The sequence below is a fragment of the Muntiacus reevesi genome, chromosome 2 (genome assembly GCF_963930625.1).
Source record: "Muntiacus reevesi chromosome 2, mMunRee1.1, whole genome shotgun sequence".
Lineage (NCBI taxonomy): Eukaryota > Metazoa > Chordata > Mammalia > Artiodactyla > Cervidae > Muntiacus > Muntiacus reevesi.
Genome location: NC_089250.1, coordinates 36,214,049 through 36,231,763, shown reverse-complemented (window position 1 = coordinate 36,231,763; position 17,715 = coordinate 36,214,049). Strand labels below are relative to the sequence as shown.

The 17,715-nt window shown below is 37.0% G+C and overlaps 1 pseudogene; it reads right to left on the bottom strand.

Moving 5' to 3' along the window:
* The window catches only part of LOC136157128 (patched domain-containing protein 3-like), a 114,514-nt pseudogene that overhangs the window by 42,915 nt on the left and 53,884 nt on the right, over nucleotides 1-17,715 (bottom strand).

Here is a 17,715-nt window from a genome sequence, read left to right as displayed (position 1 = left end):
GTCTAATGGATCAAAAGTGCCAATCATTATGCTAATGATTAAGCCCAATTTACATTCATTCCTCCACTCAGAAAAGACATACAGAGCATCTGTTAGAAGCCAAGAATGGCAAGAAACCAATCACATAAACTCTGAATGCCACAGTTCATACCTAGGATGAGATAACAATTTTGTTTTAAATCTAAATAGTACATATTAAATAAAAGGGATTTTATAAATAATATTGATGAAATGGTGCTAGAAATTTGAAATTTTCACCAACAATCACTCTACCTGATTCAGATCATTTCTCAGTCTTCAGTTCCATCTAGTACTCTGAGAGTGAGTTCAAGTTGCTGTTTCATTTCAACTTCTTTACTATATTGGTCTTTCTTCTTAATTGCTCCCTAATTTTTTCATATAACATATCAGACTTTCTTCTATTCTCTTCTTGCTTTAAGGTGAATCCACAAAATTTATAGAGGTCTTCCTAAAAAAACATGAGATTATTCGCTGCTGCAATAACTTTCATTAACTCTTCATAATGTTTAAAATAGTAAAGTGGCAGGAAATAAAATGAAGAACACTTAATAATGATCACTGTTTTCATGCAGAAGTTTAAGAATAAAACAGCATAAAATTTTTTTCTTTTCTGTCTTGAGAAAAATGGCTACTTCATACTTCTGTGGGTGGGAATGTAAAGTAATATAAACTTTCTTAAGAATAGTTTAGAAATATGGATTAAAGACCATTTCCAAAAATTCTCATACGTTAGCAAAATAATACACTATTATTAAAGCAAATGAATTCAAAATAATTAGAAATGTAGAAATGAATTTGTAGAAAAGACATTCCTTATAGTATTAAATATGATACAAAAAAGTGAAAAACAACCAAAAGTCAATCTGTTAAATCATTAATGAGGTTTCTGTTATGGTGGACTTCTATATGACCATGAAAATGGTGATTTGGAAAAATATACATTAAATCATTAGAAGCATTCACTGTTAAGAATTTATTATATATATATTTTTTTTTTTAATAAGCATTTTTATTCTTACAGTATAGTACCTTACAGTATAGTACAGTACAACAACTGGCATAGAGGAGATGGCATCGAGGGAACAGGCAAGAAGAGTTACTGGCTAGAGGAAAAAGAGGAGGAGGGAGATGGTAGAGTTGAAGCATCACCAGCACTAGGAGACGGAGGGCAAGCTGCAATTTCACTCATGCCTGACATTGATGGCACAGATTCTGGTTCCTTGCTGGATTCAATTCAATCTACCCTCTTGAAAAAACTATTCAGTGATGTCTAGGTAGTAGCTCTTCTTTTCTCATCATAGATGACACGGTAGCACTGGGCTGCATTCTGAACGGCTGCTACAACCTTCATGTACTGTTCTACATTTGGGGTCTGTGCCTCAAAAACTAACAGTGCTTCCTCAAATCAAGAAAACTCCCTTGCCATTTCCTGTGTTATGAATTCTTCAGTTACTTCTTCCTCTTGTCTTTCTCAGTCCTTTCTCTCAGCCTCTATTTCATTATGCCTTCATTAGTAAGCTGGAGTTCAGTGAAATCATCCTCTTACAGATTTAGCTCTAACATCTTGTTAAAGGTCAATATGCTGCAGAAGACTTCTTTGGACTCCTTATTCACCTTCTCAAATCCATGAAAATCATAAACAAACTACAGGCAAAAGTTCCTCCAAACCCCACTCATGGTGACAACTGTAATTTCATGCCAAGCAAAGTCAATGTTTTTTACAGCCTTGTAGATGTTACAGTCTTTTCAAAACTGTCACAAGGCTGTTCCTGACTCATCACCTGCCTTTACTGCCTGACAAGAAGTGTGATGTAAATACTTCTTGAAAGTTGCTGTAACTCCCTGGTCCATTGGCTGGATGAGTGACAAAATATTTGGTAGCAGATGCACTCCTTTGACGGTAGGATAAAGTCAATCATGAATGAGGAGTGGCCTGGAGCACTGTTGAGCAGCAAAAGAATGTTGAATGGGATATGTCCTTCTCCAAGCAGTATTTCTCGATCTCCAGGATTAAGTGGTGGAAAAGTCAGTCCTGGAAAATGGCCTGTGTAACCCAGGCTTTGGGGTTTCTATTTTACATAACAGGAAGAAAGCACTTGGTTATGTTTTTAAGGGCTCTCAGGTTCTCTGAATGATAAGCTAAGAGAATTTTCAGCTTCATATTGTCAGAAGCACTGATATCAAACAACAGAGTTGGCCTATTTTTTTGCTGCTTTATTAAAGACTCGCATCACTTTTCTTCCTTACTGATGTAACTTCAGTTTGGCATCCTCTTCCAGTACAGTCCTGTCTCATCCACAAGATACCTACTCAAGTCAACATGCACCTTCATCAATAATTTCTTAAAGTATTTCAGGAAATTAATGGGCAACTACTGTATCTGCACTCACCACCTCGCCACTTACTTTTACTCTGTGAAGGCGGCTCTAGCCTTGAACTGATGAATCCAGCCAAGATGGCATTAAAAGATGCCATCTGACTCTTCACTCAGTTTCTTCCTCAAGTCTTCATAAAGGCATTGAGCTTCCTGCTGAATCAACATTAAGGTGAGAGGGACTCGACACTGACACTGATCCTGCAGTCACACACTGAGAAGTTTCTCCATCATTTTTCCATGCTTCTTCGATATTATTGTCAACAACATAGGCATAGCAGACTTCACATGTTCCATAATCCTGTTTTTGTTCTTTAGAATCATGCCAAGGCGCGCTGGGCAGAAGTTCCAGAGAGGCCATGTCACTTTTCCCTTCCCGCGCTGCGCCACAGGCCATCCGCGAGCTGCTACAGCAAAACGCGAATTTATTATATTATTTCCATGAATTTCACACTCCACAATACTAATAACTCTTTCTCCCCTGTAAAATCCCAGAGAGTAAGTTAGTAATTATAACACAGCTACGTCTCTGCAGTATTAAAGTAAATAACAGTTCAAATATTTTTTTAAAACCAGGATGTGCAGTACCTCAAGCTTCCAAGCTCTCGTTCCCATTCCACTTTCTGATGTCCTAATTGTGATTCACTTCTTTTCTTTCAGACAGTTCTTTCTGTAGCTCACCAACCTTATTTTCCAGTTTTTTAATTTCTCCTCTAAGTACTTCACAGTGGTTTTTTTAAAGTTCTATTTATCTTTCATACAAAAGAATTGCATCCCAAATTTTCAATAAGCTAACACAATCTGCAACACAAAGAAAACACATAGAAACAAGAAACACATTTATATGAATAATTTTTGAGTATAAAGGACTGCACCTTTCATGTTCACTCCTCCATACACTGAACAAATATTGAGTGTCTATAAAGTGGAAGACAGTATTCTAAGCTCTCCAGACAAAACAGATGACCCTGGCTCTTGGTTAGCTTGAAGTCTAGTAGAAAAGAAAGAGAAATAAAAGAATTACATATATGTATAAAATAATTATAAATTCAGGTACAGTGAGTAAGAATGATCATCAGCATATACACTCACTTTCACTGTCTTTTAGAACAAAACATACTTCTGAGATGCACAGCACTGTAACATACCCATAGCTCTGAGCAGTACTAGACAAGGTGTGCATATATTGCTACACTATACACAAACAGGCTTTGTATCGATATTTACACCATGGTCCTACCTTTACACCTCAAGCCAAGTAGTTCTACTTGCAATGTGGAATTCTTAAAGACATCGCCATCCTCGGAAGAAGTTTCAGATGACTGAGTTAAGTCATTCAGGTGGGTCACGTCGTTAATCTGTTCTCTGACCTACACATAAATAATACTGTTTCACAATGTCCTTAAAATATTTATAAAATACACTAAGTATACTAAGGTGATAAATAGCTCTTCATTAAAGCAAAAACAGACACTTCTTAAAAGGACAGATTTTTATCAAAATAATAATTTGACCAATAGTGTTTCTAAATTAAGTTCTCAAAGTATATGTCTCTACAACAAATGAAGATTTTCTGTTTTGCCCCTATTCCTTTTACAAAGTATTTTTTACCAGGATAATTTTTTTTATAGTTGACTTTTTAATTATACCTTGTTCTTTTCATTAGATGTTTTCTTTGCAGTCCTAAAATAACAAATGATTCTTTTCAGTCTGATATTAAATACTTAAAAACACAAATAATACCTAAACTGTTTTTATATAAAACCTTTGCATTGGGAAGTAATTTTTATAAAAGGATTCAATAATAAATAAGAGTAGCATTAATGGACAAATAAAATATATTAATAATACTAAAAAAGCATTGAATTTAAAGGAAAAAGAAAAACATAACATTATTTGTGTTATTTGATAGGAAACAGAATACCAGGGTTTTTGGCAGTTGTCATTTTCAATAAGAACTACCTTTTATAGCAATAAAATCTATCTGGGAAGTATTCCTTATGAGAAAGAAACCTGTTTTTAAGAAAACAATAATAACCGTGACATTAGCCTTCTGAGAACTTTCTATGCAACTGCTATACATTACTGTAAGCACTTGACATGTCTTAAAGGCATTTTAATCCTCACAGTAATTCTTGGAGATAGGTAATGCATTAGGTCCTTTACATAAGCAGAAATGCAGCACAGAAAGGCTGAGGAACTTGCCCAAGCCCACACAGCAGGTCACCAACAGACTCAGAATTCAAACCCAGGAAATCTGGCCTCAATGCTTTGACTCCTAAACATGCTGAGAAAGTAATATTTAAATAAGTCTTTCTAAGTAATATGATAGCAAATGAACATATATCATTATTCCATGTCTAGCTACAACTATAAATAATAATTTCTGAATCTTAACATATTTCTAAAAAAAATCAAACATCTTTCCAGGTAGGCAATATTGAAAATCTACTTGCAATAAAGATTTGCTTTTTGTAAAGAAATTCATCAATAGGCATTCATTCAACCATTCTGCTGTTTCTTCATGCATCTGACATGCACTTATTGAGCACATAATATGTGTTAATGACACTCTTAGTACGGGAAGGATGGTTTTTGTAATTTAAAACTTTATGATCCAAAAATAATAATTAGTGAAAGATTGTTAATAAAATATCTTTTTATACTGAATATAAACAAAAATTTTCCCTTTTCCCTGGAATCTATAAACAATATGAAGTTAATATGATGTGATGCTGCGGAGTACCTTACAAAACCGTAGCTACTCACAATGATACATTCATCCAGAATCATCAAGAAATGCTTAAATCCTATTCAGCATAGCCTAAGTGTTTGTATATTCACGATTCTATAATTTTTTAAAACTCTATGTATGATAGAATTAAGTAATCATCTACATATTCAATTACATAAGAATATTACACTTCAGAACCAATGAACAAGCCCTTAACATAAATCTATATATGAACAGAAGTTATTATGTACGGCTAGTTTCCTGTAATAGTTTAAAGATAATGTCATACAATCAATAAGCTTTCTAATATTGGATATGTAAACAAGATTCAACTCAATAAACACGTCCTCTGCTGGCTCATTTCCAATAGCATATATACTCTAAAAGCTCCCCTCTGAACATAAAACAGGAAACTCCTTTGAACTACCCAACCCTCTTCAGTTACCACCCAGTCCTCTATTGCCTGTCCCAGGAAATAGTGCCTATAGAGCTGTTTATGTGTATTCACTACAGTTCAGCTTCCAAGGGAACTATTCACTGAAATGACTTCTGGCCAAAGGCACTGGTTCTCAACTTACCCTTTCGAGGTGTTCATCCACCAGCGTTGCCGATTCTCTTGTCCTGGCATGAACACTGTATCATGGTGCTCTATTTCCAGAAGAAGTATTCAGTACGCATGTTTCTTCCCCTATAAATAAAGAATTTGTAGATCTTACCTGCCATCATCCTGACCCACTTCACTTAAAATGCTGTCATCATTTACATGCAGCTGATCACCAGTCAGTGAATTGGTCTTTTCAAATACTGGTGCAATCACACATTCTTCTAGTGTGGACAAATGGACATTTGTCATTGTTCTGTTTCTTTGCTTCCTTCCTGTGCATGCCAGGATCACTACTTTAAAAAATCCACAAAAAAGCCAATGTTTTCTAATAATTTGACTGATAAAGAATAAAAAAACAATTTTTGTAAAATTCCAACTCTTATCCATCCTATGTCATTGATTAATTGACAAAACAGTTATAAAGTACCAACCATATGCAAGAAAATACAAATTCTTGCTTCAAAGACAGATACACAATTATGATATGATGTGATATGTAAGAGTTGACATATGAAAGTTAAAAGTGAAATAAGGAAGGCTTTACAAAAGAAGTGGAGAGAAGAGGTCACAAGGAAGTGAAAAGGGAGAAAATCATTCTACTTGGAGATTAGAATGTGAGCACAAAAATCAGGTATATGGCATTAAGGTGTTTCCTAGGAAATTGGAAGGAAAAGTACAAACTACACGGAAGAAAGTAGAGAGATGCATCCGGAAAGACATTGGGAAAGCTTCAAAGGCTACACTGAAAAGTTGGACTCCACTGCCTAAACACCATGACTCTTAGATAAGGGAGTCATAATTAGATTTACACTATATTTTTTGTTTTGCTTCTAAATATAATAATGGTGAATTTAGGGATTTCCCTGATGATCCAGTGCTTAGAATCTGCATGCCAATGCAGAGGGTATGAGTTTGATTCCCTGCTCTGGGAAGATCTCAGATGCCACAGGGCAACTAAACCCATGCTCCACAACTACTGAAGCCAGCACTCTAGGACTGCAGCTAGCACTGCAGCACCAAAGACCAAGCACGGTCAAAAATAAATTATAAATAAAATAAAAATTTAAAATAAATTTAAAAAACTCAAAGAATACAGTAACACTTAATTTAGATGACTTTTAAAATGACACGAGAAACACACACCATGAGAGAAGAAATCAAGGAAATATTTGGTGGGGGCAGTGGTGGGGAGGGAAGTTTACTTTTAAAACACCCACATGATGGGGTGCCGTCAGCATCACGGGTGAAAGAAAGACAGATGCCTCATCAGTTCCCTCACCACCAACAATTCGGCTTCCATGTATGGACATATTCAAAGTGATATGAGAAAAAACCTGCCAACCATGAATACTCTATCCAGAAAAGTTATCTTTCAGAAAGGAATGAGACATAAAAGCTTTTCCAGAGAAACCAAAGGTGAGGGAGTTCCTCACCACTAGACCCGTCTCATAAGAAATGCTGAAAGAAGTCCTCAAACTGAAATGAAAAGATGTTCATCAGCAACATAAGATATATTTAAATATAAGACACACTGCTAAAGCCAAGTAGGCAGTCAAATCCAGAATACTCTGATACTGAAATATGGTGGTATGTTACCAAATTAACTTTAGTATAATGGCTAAAGAACAAGAGAACAAAAATAACTATATCCCTAGTAAAATGTAAAATGTGTTAATCAGGAAATAACAAGTGACCTGCTATCAAATATTGATATTGATTTACCTATCAGAATCTTCTTTCTCCATAGCAGGAAACTCCTGGTTTTATTTCCTCCACTCTTTCTCTGCTGAATCAATCCATTCTCATCAGCAACATCACATACATTGTCTGATACTTCCACTTCACTACTTTGGTGCTTCCTCTTTTCTTAGAGGAAAGTTTGACCCTAAGAATAACTGCTGTTCCATTAGTGTAAAGACCTTTTTCGTTTTCATTAATTTTATTATTTGTCTCAGGGTTTGCCCTGATTTTAAGTGATACGTTTGTGCTTACTTTATCACTTAAAAGTCACCGAAAGTTTTGTAAATTCTGCTTCTCTTTGAGGATAAGAAACAAAATTCCCCAAATTTCAAAAAAGGTTTTCTTAATATGGTGCAATTATTCACCCCCCTGTCTTCCCCATCTGACTGTCAGAGACAAGGAAATAAAAACACACAGAATCTGTCCTCTTTGGTCTTTACCACCTAGATTTTCCATTAAACAGCCAGATGTAAAGGATGTGACACCTTAGTGCTTCAGAAACAGAAAGGAAAAATTCTTCTTTCTGCACTAAAGCTATTCTTTCCCCGCTGCCTTTTACAATTCTTTTTTCACTTGGATCCTGGAGAGATCAAAAAAGGAATGCTGTTCACTAAAAGAGATGAACCAAAGTTTACCAAAACACAAGGAGCAGAGTGAAACTGATGAATTGTTAGTTAGTGTGGAATTCTGAAATATAAACAATGCTTCCCAATTCCACATTCAATAACCATCAAACTTTATAGCTAGAGAGGATAGAAATAATTACTGACTGTCACCCCACTATTTACCAGAAACAGGAATAAAACCAAGGAAGGCTAAATGGTTTGTTCAAAATCCCCTAAAGTGGCATCCCCTAGCATTTTATGGCACCAAAAGAGATGATACAATTCTGTAACCCTTAATCTGATAAATTACCAAATGAATTCATCAAATGAATCAGATACATTAAAAGCATGACACTGGCAAAGTAATTTAATGCCTTAAATAGGGGAAGGGCTCATCTGCTTTTTCTCTAAAGAAGAAAACCTACAGATCTTCATTTATTATTAATACTCAGTCAAGGCACTTCTTACACAAAAGAGCAAACAAATTTAAAAATCTGTTACTGGAAGGAAGAAAAATCTCATAGCATCACAAAACTCAGTTTTCTCCTTTGGAGATACACACTTTCTTTTTGGTGAGGGTTTATACTACCTATGAGACAAAATCACACATGTCAAAATCTACTACATTTACATTAGTAAACAATATTATGTAAAGGTCTGTCTCAGAAGAAACATCTGAGAGTAGTGATTCAAGAATATGTGGGAGTACATGTATTTGTTATTTAAAATATCCTGAAGTGGCCATGTTGGAAATCTAAAATTTGTTACAATTTAACTATTAAACTTCTTAATCTATGCTTGCTGCTGCTGCTGCTGCTAAATCACTTCAGTCGTGTCTGACTCTGTGCGACCCCAGAGACGGCAACGGCCAGGCTCCCCCAGCCCTGGGATTCTCCAGGCAAGAACACTGGAGCGGGTTGCCATTTCCTTCTCCAATGCATGAAGGTGAAAAGTGAAAGTGAAGTCGCTCAGTCATGTCTGACTCTTTGCAACCCCATGGACTGCAGCCCACCAGGCTCCTCTGTCCATGGGATTCTCCAGGCAAGAGTACTGGAGTGGGTTGCCATTGCCTTCTTCAAATCTATGCTTAGCTACTCACAAATCACCAGATCACAACTAGGAAGTGAAAAATAACTTGCCTTACCCAAAAATAGGAGAAAAACATGAACTCACAAACCCAATTTTGTCCCTGTTTTTTGAATTAAACAATTCATGTATGTTAAATCTACCAAAAATGAATTAGGTGATTTTTAATGCTATAAAGGCTGGCTTCCCTTAAAAATATTTCACTTCACTGTATCTTAAACAGGGAGTCCCTGCAGCACATTTGTAAGGTCTTTTTCTTTTTTTTTTTTTTAAGGACTAATATCTGGAGAATAGACAAACTTTACATTACTAGGAGCCAAAATCTATTAACACCAATCAGAAAGAGGAACCAATTCCTAAATTTTAATGCAAATTATATACAATGATAATGTTATACATCTATACATATTACCTGCTTACATTCAGTTATGTGTGTGCTTAGTCCTGTCTGACTCTTTGCATCCCCTAGGACTGTAGCCTGTCTGGATCTTCTGTCCATGGGGACTCTCCAGGTAAGAATATGGAGTGGGTTGCCACGCCCTCCTCCAGGGGATCTTTCCAACCCAGAGATTGAACCATGGTCTCCCAACAATACTGGAGTGGGTAGCCCATCCCTTTCACCAGGGAAACTTCCTGACCCAGGAATTGAACTGGGGTCTCCTGCTTTGCAGGTGGATGCTTTACCAGCTGAGTTATCTGGGAAGTTCCTACATTCAGTTAGATTAAATCCTAATAGCCACTAATGAAAGTGGATAATGCATTTTTAATAATATTTACTGATTTCCCACCTGGAAATGAAATAAGTTAGAAAGTTATTATTTGTACCCTAACAACAAGGGTCCAATCTGGAAGGTTCAATTCTTTTAATAGGCAGTTGGGCTGATTCTATGACCTACTCTGTCCCTGAATGTTCATCCCTAACTCAACTATGCCAAGATATTAGACAGAATGAATCTTTAGTCTTGGCATCAGTGACTGGCAATTTCAACAGAAAACCTTGACCACTGGTGATGATTTCTCTTTACGTATATCTAGGTCAGGGACCATCACTGTCTCATTGTTCATAAATTCAACTCTTTAATCTTTTGATTCAGTATTTGATATCACCTTCCTTTATCATGTAACGAAATTCTAAAAACGGAAGAAGTAAACAATAGACAGGAAAGTTTTTTGCCTCAATTCCAAAGACAAGCTATAAATTATAATAGATTCTAACAATATTTTAAGTTTTCTAATTAAAGTGTTATGAAAACTTAAATTATCATCTGTCAACTCTAAAAAGCTACTTTTGAAAGGTAATTTTATTTGTTATGAACTCTGTTACAAACTGTATTATGTTGATAAAGAATAGAAAACAGTATTAAACCAGAAATTTGAATTTACATTTTTACATACCTCTGAGTGGCTATTTTCATTTCCAACAGAGTTTTCTTGTTCTTCCTCTGATGTCATTTCTAAGTCTAGTTCTACTGACAAATCTGTATGTTTTGCTAAAATTAGAATGTCTAGATAAAAGACAGAAGATTTAAAACATTGTATCAAATGATAGCTTAAATCAATCTTAATCTTCAGCTGAATGTTTACTTCTTTAAGAAATACTTCCAGTGATCAAAAACTTCAACAAACCTTTTGGGAAATACCAGAATTCATCAGGTTACAGGCACACAAACATCTCAAAGATTCTTTCATAAATTCACCCAAACATCAGTGAACAAAACAATCAGAAACCAAACAAAATTTCAAAATACAAAACAGACATATAAAGTCACAATATCTTCTCTTCTCTACTTCATAACAGGACCTTTATAGCAACACTCTAAGCTTCAACTGCAACATTATTGACGGTTTGCAAAATTCCTGTTACTTTTTTTCCTTTTCTCAATTCCCTAAACTGAAATGCTTCTTTTCCTGTACTCTTCCAACAAATTACTTTTCATCTTTTAAGACTCAACCTGTTTTGTGAAATTGTCCTTGATTATAGCTATCTTTCCCCAGATAAACAGGTATCTATTTCCTTCTAGCTACCTTAGTACTTCATAGATTTTTCTAGTGTATCTTCATCAACTGAATGTAAATTATTTCTTCACATGTCTATCCTTTTGGCTCTAAGACTGCAGAGGACAAGCTCTTAAAAATCACCTTGGCATGCAAAAGTCTTTTTTTCTTATATTCAATATTTATTTTTTGGGTTTCTGCTCAGTACTAGACACTGGAGTTTAAAGAAAAATGTAGATAAAGGGTGTCAGGGATGGCTTTTCTAGAGATACTGCCTGAGCGCAGACTTACGCAGCTCAAGGGACGGGAGGGTGGGAGGGGGAGAGCACAGAAGGCTGCAGCAAGACGGGAAGGGACGCACACACAGAAGAGGGTGAATGTTCGTCCGGAGTGCAGGGGCAGGTGAGGGGCGCCAGCAGCAGCTCAGGATTCCAGAGCAAAGGACAGAAAGGGCGAGAGACAGGGTGTCGGGCAGAAGTCAGATTATGAAAGCCCTGCGTGTCGCCTTAAGATGTCTAGGTATTAATGTGATTTGATGAGTGGCTCATGGTCACATATGCTTTTGAGACAGGTGACTCTAAACACTGTGGGAGATTGAATTTGAAGGGCATATGAATACACGGAGGGAGACGAATCTGAAAGCATTAATAATGAAACAAAATAAGGTGATGCAGGCCTGAACTGGGGCCGTGTTTCTAGAAACATTTAAGATATAAAACTTTTGGGGTTGAGTATAGAATAAATCTTTATGAAAGGAATACATGTACAAATCCTGGAACCCTGAAGGAATAGACTCTGCTGGTTAGTCTATAAAAGGCATCAACTGAGAAGAGAAATGATCTACATGAACTGTCTGAAGTTGCTTCTATTTATTTGGCGGTTTTCCTATGTGACATCTTCCAGTGTTGCAGGGATTCCTGTATGTGATTTATTTGAATTTGTGCTTCTGGGACCTACCGAGCTCATTGAGAAGCAAGAGCTAACAAGTCACTTGTAGAGATTAAAAAACAACAACAACAAAACACGTTGAGTTTATAGCTTGCAGTCACTATTCTAGGAGATAACTGAGAATCTTTTGTAAATGCAAAGGTAACTTCTACAGGTGAGGAAAGAAAAGAAAAAAAAAGGATCGGAGTGAAAAAAGAAGCAGTGCATGATTTTTTACTATAGCCCTGATCGCATGACTGATTAAAGGCACTAAATTAATTGATATTTATGGACAACATGTATTAGATGTGGTTACTCAATAGACTGGGCATCTTGGTAGAATAAGAATTGATTGTCTATATACTGCTTTTAAATTATACAGCACTCCTTAAAACCAACATCCCTTCTGAAGTCTTAATTCATTACAAATAATAAAACAAATTGATATACTAGGTGGATACAACTGAGGAGGTACTATGTAGCAAATTTCCCCAGACTCCCATTATCACTGGGAAAACCAATTGTAAAATATATAAAGTCATAGAAAACACAAGAAATATTTTACTATTTGGTTTCAGAGGTGCTTTTGCAGTCATACTGAATATAATGTATAACTAATACTTATGAATTCAGAGTTTTTAAAAAATATAGCTAGGAAGCCCCATTTGAGAAGGCAATCTCTAGATGTCTACCTAGGTCTCCCAACTAGACACAAAATTCTAAATATAATCCTGCTACCCACTCTCAGGTGTATGGTAAACACTAGACTAAATGAACTTACTTTCTCCTAACTCTCTTTGTCATTTATTGTCTTACTATGCTCAGAGGCATCCTCAGACAACAAACTCGAAAATCCTTAAAGAGATGGGAATATCAGACCACCTGATCTGCCTCTTGAGAAATCTGTATGCAGGTCAGGAAGCAACAGTTAGAACTGAACATGAAACAACAGACTGGTTCCAGATCGGAAAAGGAGTACCTCAAGGCTGTATATTGTCACCCTGCTTATATAACTTATATGCAGAGTACCTCATGTGAAATGCCAGGCTGGATGAAGCACAAGCTGGAATCACGATTGCTGGGAGAAACATCAATTACCTCAGATATGCAAATGACACCACCCTTATGGCAGAAAGCAAAAGAGAAGTGAAGAGCTTCTTGATGAAAGTGAAAGAGGAGAGTGAAAAAGTTGACTTAAATCTCAACATTCAGAAAACTAAGATCAAGGCATCTGGTCCCAACACTTCATAGCAAATAGATGGGGAAACAATGGAAATAGTGGCAGACTTTATTTTTTTGGGCTCCAAAATCACTGCTGATGGTTACTACAGGCATGAAATTAAAAGACACTTGCTCCTTGGAAGAAAAGCTATGACCAACCTAGAGTGCATATTAAAAAGCAGAGATACCACTTTGCAGACAAAAGTCCAGGTAGTCAAAGCTATGGTTTTTGCAGTAGTCATGTACAAATATGAGAGTTGGACCATAAAGAAGGCTGGCATTAATTACACTCACATTGTTATGCAACCATCACCCCTATTTCCAAAGCTGTTTCATAACCCCAAATAACTCTATAGCTTTTAAGTAGTAACTCCCTACCCTTCTTCCCCTTCAGCCTGGTAGCCTCTAATCTATGAGTTTGCCTATTCTAGACATTCCATATAAGTGAAATCATACAATAGTCATCCTATTCTGTCTGGCTTATTACACTAAGCATAATGTTTGCAAAGTTCATGTGGCTGTATATATCAGTACTTCCCTTTTTTGGCTGAGTAATATTCCATTGAATGGACATACCATTTTGGCTTATCTGTTCTCCAGTTGCACATTTGGATTGTTTCTACTTTTTGACTGTTATGAATAATGCTGCTCTGGATATTTGTGTACAAGTTTTTGTATGAACATAGATTTTCAGTTCTCTTGAATATATACCTAGAAACAGACTTGCTTGATAATAGTAATTCTATATCTAACTTTTTGTGGACCCATAAGACTGTTTCCTTAGGGCTGTACCATTTCACATTCCCACCTGCACTGTACAAGGGTTCCGGTTTCTCCCTATCCTCTCCAACACTTATTGTTATAGTCATCTTAGTAGGTGTGGGAGGACTATTGGTTTCTCATAAGATCCATAAGCATAGAATGTTGCTAAAAACTTGGTGGGGGAATTAATAAACGTAATTTTGTATGTTCCAGGAGGATGGACTCAGGCAAGTTCTGGAGGAGAGGAAAGCTTTATACAAACAAAACCAATCTGATGTGTAAGTTGGTAAGCTTGATATTTTAAAACAATTTAAGAAATACAATATTGAAATCAGATCATCTTAACATTAGTTTTTAGGTATGATTGGGTTTTAATTCTCTGTGAGCCTGATCAGACCCTGGTTATACAAAACTGGAGGGATTTGTATTAACGATTGCCATGTCTATAGGGACCAAACAGTGCTTGACACATGGTAGGTGTTTAACAAATAGTTGTTCTTTGACTGGTATGACTTGACAGCAATTAGGTTGGATCCAGAAGAGTTGAGACAGGAGCAAGTAACAGACCTAACGAGTGAAGTGTATGGTTTCCACTGCTTGTTTTCATCAAGTGAGGCCTTAGTGGGTTAAAGGGAGAACAGGCAGTTTGCAAATTTAGCAGGAATAGTAGTGACTTCCTAAACTCGAGTGAAGTTCACTGGGAACTCGTGCTGCAGAAGGCTACAGCTTGGTAGGTTAGAGGGTTCTGGAGTTGCAGACTATTCAGAGCCAAGCATAGTAGTTGGCACAGCGGAGAATTTGGGCTGAACAACAAACTTCAGAGGATCCTGTGATTGGGTGAAGAAAAAGATGACAAGAGTACTGACTGCTAGAGGAATGATGAGGTATTCAGAACTCAGCATGGAGAGAAGTTGGTGTGCAGCATGAGATTTCATCCTTGGCCTTGTTAGATAGTGTTTTCATTAGTTAGTTGGACATAGAAATCAGTAGCATGTTGTTAAGGTTCGTGGAGAACACAGAACAGTAGGAACACTTTGCAGTGACTGTGTTTAAGAATAGATACCAATGAACAAGGAACTGATGTGCAAGAGATCTGCAGTAAATGTAAGGAAAATGGAAAGCTCTGAACTCAGGTTCCCAAGTCATTAATTTGTTCATGAGACAGATATGCACTAAACAATTATGAGCTGATAAAGGGCTCTGGTGTTTCCATTATAAACAGCAGAATCAAGATGTTTGCCCCCGTGGCCATCAACAGTGTCATTCAGAAGGCAGATGTTAAATGCAAGTAAACCAGGTCAGCCTACCTGCCGTGAAGGAAAACACAACACCCGGAGAGAGAGTAATGCACCAAAAATATATGTAGATTGAGGAATCAGGGAAATTCTCTCCAAGGAAGAGACACTTCAGCTGGAGCCTGAAGAAACTGGTTTTGGAGAGGTAGTAACTGTGGGCAGAGAGCATTCTAGTTGGAGGAAACAGCACGTGCAAAGGCCCTGAGTCATGAAAGAGGGTGGGATGCCAAGGGACCTGATCATTCTCAAAGGCCAGCGTGGCTGGAACTTAGTGAGCAGGCAGAGGGCAACACCAGCGGAGATTTTTAAGCATGTGGGGCAGGTGGTGGCATGTTTGTGTTCTAACCATCACCCTGGCTGCCACGTGGACAGTGAATGGTGGGACTGAGAGGGAGGGTGGTGGTCGTGCAGGTGCCAGGAGAGGTGATGCAGACCAGGGGAAAAGAGAATAGTTTACAGACCTGTTGAGGAGGTGACTGAACAAGCCTTGGTCCAGTAAGGGAACGATTTTCCTGTATTTGTACCATGGGGAAATTCATGATCCAAAATTTTGTGCCCTATCCTCCTAGTTTGGTTCTGGGCAGAACAGCCACTATTACCACTTTATGGTTAAAATTCTTTGTCAGAAGAAATCTATTCCTATTTAATTGCTCATGTGGAAATGTGAATTTTTTAAGGAAGTTCCTGTGTACCTAATCAAGTACTTTGATATTGGGTATGTTTTATTTGTGCTATTTCTTTATAATCAAGAGCACATTGTAAACAATGTGGAGAACAAATCTAATGTTTGTTGAGTGGCAGAAGTGTCTAGAACAGATCTATAAGACATGCTACACGATAACCCTATATGCAAAACAGAAAAAGAGACACAGATGTACAGAACAGACTTTTGGACTCTGTGGGAGAAGGTGAGGGTGGGATGATCTGAGAGAATAGCATTGAAACAAGTATACTGTCAAAGCTGAAACAGAATTCCAGCCCAGGTTGGATGCATGAGACAAGTGCTCAGGGCTGGTGCACTGGGAAGACCCAGAGGGATGGGATGGGGAGGGAGGTGAGAGGGGGAATCAGGATGGGGAACACATGTAAATCCATGGCTGATTCATGTCAATGTATGGCAAAAACCACTATAATACTGTAAAGTAATTAGCCTCCAACTAATAAAAATAGATGAAAAAAAAAAGACATGCTACAACTACAGCTATGTACATGGTACAAATCTAGAAGACACAGGACATATATATTGCCCCGATTTTCACATCCTAGAACAGGCACATACATTTTGTATTTATCTGTTTCCTTTTAAAACCCCACAATAGATACTGATTAATTCTGTATATCTGGTTTTGTTTTCCTTTTTTTTTTTTTTTTTAATTGTGTTTAAAATACACACCAGGTAGCTCAGTGGTAAAGAATCTGCCTGCCAATGCAGGAGATGAGGGTTCAATCCCTGGGTCAGGAAGATCCCTTGGAGAAGGAAATGGCAACCCACCCCAGTTTTCTTGTCTGGAAAATTCCATGGACAGAGAAGCCTGGCAGGCTACAGTCCATGGGGTCAGAAAGAGTCAAACAAGACTGACGACTGAACACACATACTATTGAGTGTATTCAAAACATTCATAATGTTATAAAGCCATCACTACCACCACCTTCCCCAGAACTCTTCATCTTCTAAAACTGAAACACCATACACAGTAAACAATTGTACATCTGATTGGAAAGGGTGATGATTATCTGATATCTAAGGAGACACATATTTTATAGGGTAAAACCAAAATTTTATCCCTCTCTGTGTGAAGGACCCTAAAGTACAAACATTCACATAGCTGAAGATCAAGAACTATTTCTTGGATGAGTGGAGGAGCATTTGACGTTAGAGTCCTTAGCTCACTTTATGAGAATGAGGATTTGGAAGTATTGATACCATAGAACGAGGACTCCGTAGGATGAGAACATGATGTGAGGCCATAATCTTATGCACCATGATATTTGATCTCTTATCCCAGCATGAAAAAGGAATTCTAAAAAGTGAAGCAAAGGTTTGTCTTTTGGAGACAATGGAAATTAATCAGTGTGCAAAATGCAATGTGCCACATGGCTAAACAAGACAATGGGAGTGTGATCCTAGGCAAATTAATTAGGTAATAAACCACCTACAGATCTCTAAATAGCATTATGGCTAAATAAAGCAATGCAAAAGAATAAGATAAATGTATATACAATTACATGTTATGATCCTTTGATGTATTTGGTGAAAAATGTAATCTGCATACAGATTTTTTTTTTTCTTTTTCGCTCAGTCCTATCTCTTTGCCACCCTATGGCAGGGAATCCTCCAGGCCAGAATACTG